This window comes from Marmota monax, unplaced genomic scaffold (genome assembly GCF_021218885.2).
Source record: "Marmota monax isolate L192 unplaced genomic scaffold, Marmota_monax_Labrador192_F-V1.1 WCK01_AAM20220418_F8-fsc02281, whole genome shotgun sequence".
NCBI lineage: Eukaryota > Metazoa > Chordata > Mammalia > Rodentia > Sciuridae > Marmota > Marmota monax.
Window position 1 is genome coordinate 11,324 of NW_026694356.1, and position 7,257 is coordinate 18,580.

At 32.7% G+C, this 7,257-nt stretch overlaps 1 pseudogene; it reads right to left on the reverse strand.

The window, feature by feature from the left end:
- Positions 1–4,336: 4,336 nt before the first annotated feature.
- On the reverse strand, positions 4,337–5,299 carry LOC124109209 (olfactory receptor 2B11-like; annotated as a pseudogene).
- Positions 5,300–7,257: the final 1,958 nt, after the last annotated feature.

Sequence of the window (7,257 nt, forward strand, 5' to 3'; positions counted from 1 at the left end):
CTATAAAAGTTAGATTTCTTGTGATATATTTGTGATATATTTGTACATTCACATAGCATAATTTGGTTGAGTTCATTCTCCAATACCTCCTCTTTCTTACCCTTCTCCCGCTCCCATGATCCCTTTCCTCTATTAATTTTTCTTCTATTTTTGTGAGATCTGTTTTTATTTCCTCTTTATCTCTAGCTTTTGGATAAAATAAAACATTCGACTCTTCACATTCTGATTCTGATTTATTTCAACTATGTGGAGCTTCATCCATTTACCATTTCATTTATTTTATTTTTGTGGTACTAGAGACTGATATCAGAATACTCTACCACTGAGCTACATATGCAACTCTTTCATTTTTTAAAATTTTGAAACAGTGATTCCCTCAGTTGCCCAGATTGGCCTGTAATTGTCAATCTTCCTGCCTCTGTCTCCTGAGTAACCACTATGCCCAGTTTTATTCTTTATCATGATTATTAAGACTCCATTGTATATTTTGTTTGTCTACTCATCCCTTGGTGGATACCCAGCATGGTTCCCTAACTTGAATATTATAAATTGCACTGCTATAAACATTAGTGTACATGTATCACTATGGTATGCACTAATTTTTGTCCTTTTGTATAAATATCATGGAGTATTATGATTATAATCAGTGATTAAATATCAGTGATTCCATTCCTAGATTTTTTAGGAATATCTATACTGATTTCCATATTGTTTATAATAATTTAGAGTCCCACCAACAATGTGTATGTGTACATTTTCCCACATATTCTTACAAGCATTTATAATTATTTGTATTCTTGATGATTGACATTCTACCTAGAATGAGATGATATCTCAATGTAGTTTTGTATTGCATTTCCGTGATTGCTAAGAATGTTGAACATTTTTTTCATATATTTGTTGTTCTTTTTTATGTCTTCTTTTGGGAAATATCTGTTTACTTGACATTGACTTTTTTCTGTTACTTTGGTGTTATGTTTCTTCATTTCTTTTCTGGATAAAATCCCTTGTCAGAAGGATAGCTGGCAAGGATTTTCTTCCACTTTGTAGGATCTTACTTCACTCTTAATTTTAAATTTTCATCATATTTATACCTTCTTGGAAGTTGAAGTAAACATGGATGAGACCTTATTGGATTGTAAACTCTGAAATTATACTGGTGTCTACTTTATGATATCATATTTAGAAAAGTAAAAATTAGTTTTAAATATCAAAACATAAGAACTTAGTTAACTCAAGTTTTTTCAACCTTCTATGCAATAATGAGGTCTTCAACTAGAATAAGTGTGCTTAAAATGGAAAAAATGGAAAAAGCATGAGATATTGATACAGGAGATTGACATGGAAATTTAGCTATATTTGAATCTTCTGGGAAAGAAATAAATCAAACATAATAGTGATATTTTTAGTTTAGAACACTGATAAGAAGATGGAGATTTTGTAAAGGAGTTTATTAACATCATGAAAAACAAATTTGGAGCAGAGCTTATAAGATCTTTGAGAAGAATCTAATATGCTTTGGAGTATCCAATTTTAAGTATAAATTTTAATGGCATTCCTTTTCACTTCTAAAACTTCTGTATTTTAGTTGATAAAGTACATGGTCAACCACATTGTGCCCTAAAAGATCCAAGGCACATGAACTATCTGTGAATGACCAGAGTGTCATGTGCAATCTCCACCAATCTCTAATGGGATAATTACAGCTCATACTTACAACAATTCTTTACTTGAATAGCAGTTTCCAATTTGTCACTGACCTTTGGTCAGACTGAAAAAGCAGGTCATGGGCCACCAAGAAATATTCTAAGCTTCCTATAGGAAAGTGAGCATTATATGATTGACAAACATCACAAAGGTAGGCACATAATGATATAAATAAGACCCCCGAGCAAGACATGAAATAACCTATAACCTTTAGTGTCTTTACCACTGGGGTTAAAATGTTTTGTTGTCTTCTGTTTGTTCTTCTAGAAAAACTTGCTTGGGAAAACGAGAAAAGTTTAGATCATGTTCACTGAGAACATGCCTTATACCAAAGGGTAATATGAGGATTGTGCATGCTGTACACTAAGGATATGGCACACTTTCAGAGCTTCAAATATTAATTAACTTCTCAAAATTAATTAATATATCTTTAATTTTCACATATACTGAACATATGTACCCCAGAATTGTGCAGCTGAATAGTACAAACAAAACATGTCTGTGCCTGTCTCCTTTCATTTGCTCAGTATATTTTTTCCTGAGATTTGTATATAGTTCTCAGAAGCCCTGATTTCTCAGAGTCTAGACATGACTCAAGCTTCTAAAAATAGTAATTCTGTAGGCCTAAAGTTTCATAAGAACATCAACTAGCCCCAAAAGGGAAATAATTAAAGAAAGAACTCTGAACAACTACAACCAGCTTCATAGCTGTGCTTCAGACACTAATCTTTCCGGGTTTTGCTGCAAAACTGTAAATGCTTAATCTCCCAGCATATACAACTAAGGTAAGAATATCTTAATAAACATGGTCAAAACTATTATTTACCATGATAGGATTTTAATTTTTAAATTGTGTGTGTTTGTGTGAAATTTTCAAAAATTCTGTCAGAAATCTTCCAGTTTTTAAATGTAGATTTTTTTTCCAAACTAAATTATTGAAGCCCATTGATCTCAAAAATTGGGTAAGGGCTGGGGTTATGGCTCCATCATAGAGCACTTGCCTGGCATGTGTGAGGCACTGGGTTAGATCCTCAGCACCAGATAAAGATAGATAAAAATAAAAATAAAGGTATTGTGTTCATTTACAACTAAAAATTTTTTTAAAAAGAAGTGGGTCAGCACCATATGATATATTATTTTTCATCATGTACATAGATTACAATAAATTCTTATATGGAATAACATGGACTTTCCTTTCATTCATTGATGAATATGTTGATCAAAAGGAAGATGTATCAGAAAAGTCCAAATGAAGTTGGGCATGGTGATTGACGCCAGTAATACCAACTATTTGGAAGGCTGACTGAGGAGAACAACAAGTTTAAGGCTACCGTCATAAATTTAGGGATAGAAAATAGAGAGTTGAGAGTTTTCAGTGGCTGAGTGTCAATGTTTCAGAAGACTTATTTTTATGATATTCAAAAGGAATGTGAATAAACTTATCCATATTATTCTTCAATTGTTCTATTCATTTTAATATTTAGTAATAAATTCTTTAATTAATCATAAAAAATTACTACTCACATATTTGTTAAGCCAAACCATGGATTTTTAAAATAAAGATCTACATGAAATGAAGTTAATGAAATTTAAGAATCATGATTCTTTCTGTTCAGACACCCATCAATATATGAATGAATCAATAAAATGTGATATATATGCATAATGGAGTTTGATTAGGCCAAAAAGAATAAAATAAAGACATTTGCTGGTAAATAGTTGGAAATGGAGAACATCATGCTAAGTGAAATAAGTCAGATTCAGAAAATTAAGACTTGAATATTTTTTTCATTATGTTGAAGCTAGAAAAAAATACAGGAAAGAATTAGCAGGGGTGTTAGCAGGGATTGGAGTGCAGATCAGATATCATAGGGAAGATCAGTGGTACACAGAAGGTAGAGAAAGAGGAAGGACAGAATGAATTTAACAAAATCATGTTATATGCATACAAAAATGTACCAAAGGAAATTTCATCTTTACATATATGTGGAAATAACCCATCAAAATAAATAAATAAATAAATAGATAGATAAAATCTAAGTACAGTAGAAGAAGGAGAATAGGAGTAGGAGAATGGGAGATAAAAGTGGGAGAATGGTAATTAAAATCAATTTCTTGACTGATGACTTTATCAAAATGAATTCAACTACCATGTATAACTGTATTGTTAAAATAAAAAAAAATCATTATTTTTTTGAAAGCAGAATGCTTCATACAAAATGAAGTACAGGCAGGCTGCACATAGAGACCTTAAATGGCTCATAGAGAATGATGAAATGTTTCTCAAGTGACACTGATAGGAAGCCCACTGATGAATGGTTGCCAAGGAATTGTTATTGTGATTTGCTTGAACTAATGTAATTATAATTTATACTATTAACATATCTTAATATTTAACAAAGTTACTTTTTCATTATGTAACAACCCAAACAGAATTATGTAAGTAATTTTTCAAAAAGAGAGCACCCACACGTTAGCCAGGTGTAATACTTGCCTACCTGATTAAGGAATATATGAATTAAGATATATTTTAATAGAAGAACATACAACACAAGCATACAACACAAGGTTCATGACAGGAACAAGTAATAAAAGAAACCTTTATAAACCTACTCAAATTGCTAAATAGTTACATTTTCTTCCTACAATTTTTTTGTTTGGAACTGAAAATGCTCCTCACCAGATTGCCTAATCCCCCCTTTACATCCTTATTTCTCAGGGTGTAGATGAAGGGGTTGGCTGTAGGAGTCACCACTCAATAGAAGAGGGCCATGAACTTGGGCTGGTCCCTTTTAATGGAAGAAGGGGGCTGAAGGTACATACTAACAGCTGGGCCATAAAATAATAAAACCACAGTGAGATGAGAGGAACATGTCCCAAAGGCCTTTTTCCTTCCCGCAGAAGATTTAATGTTAAGTACAGCATGTCCAATGCTAGCTTAGGAGGCAAGAATTAGGCATAGAGGAACAGCTACTATAAAAATGCATGCCACAGAGAGTGCTAGCTCATTAGCTTCCTTTTTACCACAGGCAGTCTTTATAAGAACTGGAATCTCACACACCAAGTGATCCAGTTTGTTGACGCCACACAGTGGCAACTGGAGTGTTACAGTGCCTTCTGAGATAGCATAAGTAATTCCACTCAGCCATATAATGGACATTAACTGGATACAGACGCACTGATTCATTATGAGGGTGTAGTGCAGAGGTCTGCATATGGCCACATAGCGATCAAAAGACATGAGAGCCAAGAGAAAACATTCCGCAGCTCCCATAATGTGGAAGAAATAAAGCTGAAGAACACACCCCACATAGCTGATGGTCTTCTTAGAGCTTCCCAGGTTAAAGAGCATCTGAGGCACAATGCTTGTGGTGTAGCATATGTCCAAAAAGGAGAGGTTGGTGAGGAAGAAATACATGGGACTGTGGAGGCTGGGGTCTAACTTGGACACCAGAATGATGGCAATGTTTCCCATTAGAGTCATGGGGAATGTTATCAGAAGAATAATGAATAGAGGAAGCTCTAGCCAAGGTAGCTCATTAAAGCCTAGTAGAATGAATTCTTCAGGTTGACTTTCAATAATGAGTGTCATTATCTTCAATTTGTTTCACCTGTAATAGTGAAATTCAAATACTTTCAACAAATAGATCTTACAAGTTGGCCACATAATTATAGAAGTTAGGATGTAGTAAATCTTTGCAGGGGAATATGCAAAACCCTGACACCAGCTGACCAAATTTCAGTTCACAGCATTAAAAATAAAGGCAGTTGCTTTGAGTAAATAAGCTAAATATTGTGAAACCAATTTTTTTCCTCTGTATAAGAAAGCTGTCAATAATTATCTCCTTGAGTTATGGTGAGGATTCAATAAAAATTAGAAGTGACTGTGTTGAGGATATTCCAAAATAGTGGTTTTCAAACATTTTCTGACATAAAAATTAGCTGTGGAGGCAGTTAAAATGAAGCTTCTGGTTTCTACCTCCAGGTGTCCATAGAATAAATATAGCATGGAGACCTGGAATCACATGATTCACTTTAAGAAGAGTAGAAATATCAAGGTAGCAATAGTAACAGAAGAAGAAGGAGAAAATCTTGAGCTATGAGAATCATCAAGAAAGGCCCACCCATAGCCTACAAGTTAAGTGAATATTCTTACTATCTCCACATGGAGTGAGGACACTGTATTTCAACAAATCTCTTTTAAATTATGTGGAACTGAGAAAGAAATTAAAACACTTTCAACATTAATTTCCTGCACATACATCCACTGGGTCAATGTTCAATAATCACATTGGTTTCCCCATGCATGAGAATTTTGTGCTTGTTTGTACCTTTTTTTGCATAACTATTTACTTCATATTCTAAGCATTTAAAGTTTAGTCTTTTGCTTTAGTTAATTGACTTATCTACATCACAGTTTTTCATTTATCAAGTAATTTTATCATCTTGATGAAAGAATTTTGCCATTTACCAGTGACTCACAGATAATAGATAACTACAAATACTTTTTTAAAATTTTATACGGGAAAACTGCTGTTAGGAGAAAAGTCAATATCTTGATTCATGCCAGAGACTTATTCAAATCCACAAGGGGACACTTAGGACTGAAATGGAGTAAATCTCCTGACTGTATTTATGTCAAAATGAACCCAAATTCTATGTACAAATATAATGCACAAATAAAAGCAAAAAGAAAAGTAGCCTTCAAAAAATGAAGTATGAATAAGATACATTAAAAGGAAAAGGTAAGTGGTGATAAAAAGAGGACATCAAAGGGATTGCAGTGTGGCAATTTATTAAAATGACTTTAAACATTTATGCTTAAATTGATCCCTATGTAGTGAAATAGTAGTGAAATAGTTATGGAAAATTATTGAAAGTAGAAGTTACAAAAGTAATGGAATCCAAGACCTAAAATTAATGAAATATGTATGAGAAATATGTGAAAAAGTTGAAGGACAGACTTACAATTGAAAAGTAAAGAAATCTTTACTAGAAATGTAAATTAACTTGTGGATTTGAATAAGTCTCTGGCATGAATCAGGATATTGACTTTTCTCCTGTCAGCAAAATAAAATAAAGGTCCATTGACAAACTAAAAAAACAAATTAAAAAATATGATATTTTCAATGAGAAGCATTCAAGGGATATTTTTCAAAATGCTATAAAATATTAAATGGTTTTATAAGAACAGGATGAAAATAATTCTTTCTTGTGTCTATATTTTCTGTAATTGTTTCCCCATAATACTTGTCACACATGTAGATAGCATTAAGATGTTTCCAAAATGCTGAATAAGAGCAACAAATGGTCATGTTTCCTTTTGACAACTGTCTCTATGGTATAATCTCTCTCTTTTCTCTAAAGGTGACCTCTAATATCATATGACTATGTATTTACATATATTATACATGTAATAGATATTTTTATTTCCCATCCTCTTCCTGAATCTACTCTATATCCCAATATATTTGTCTTGTCAAAAGAAAAAATTACCAGAAATTTTTGTGTTTTAGAACTTTCACTTATTTGGAAGTTTCTCCTGCATTT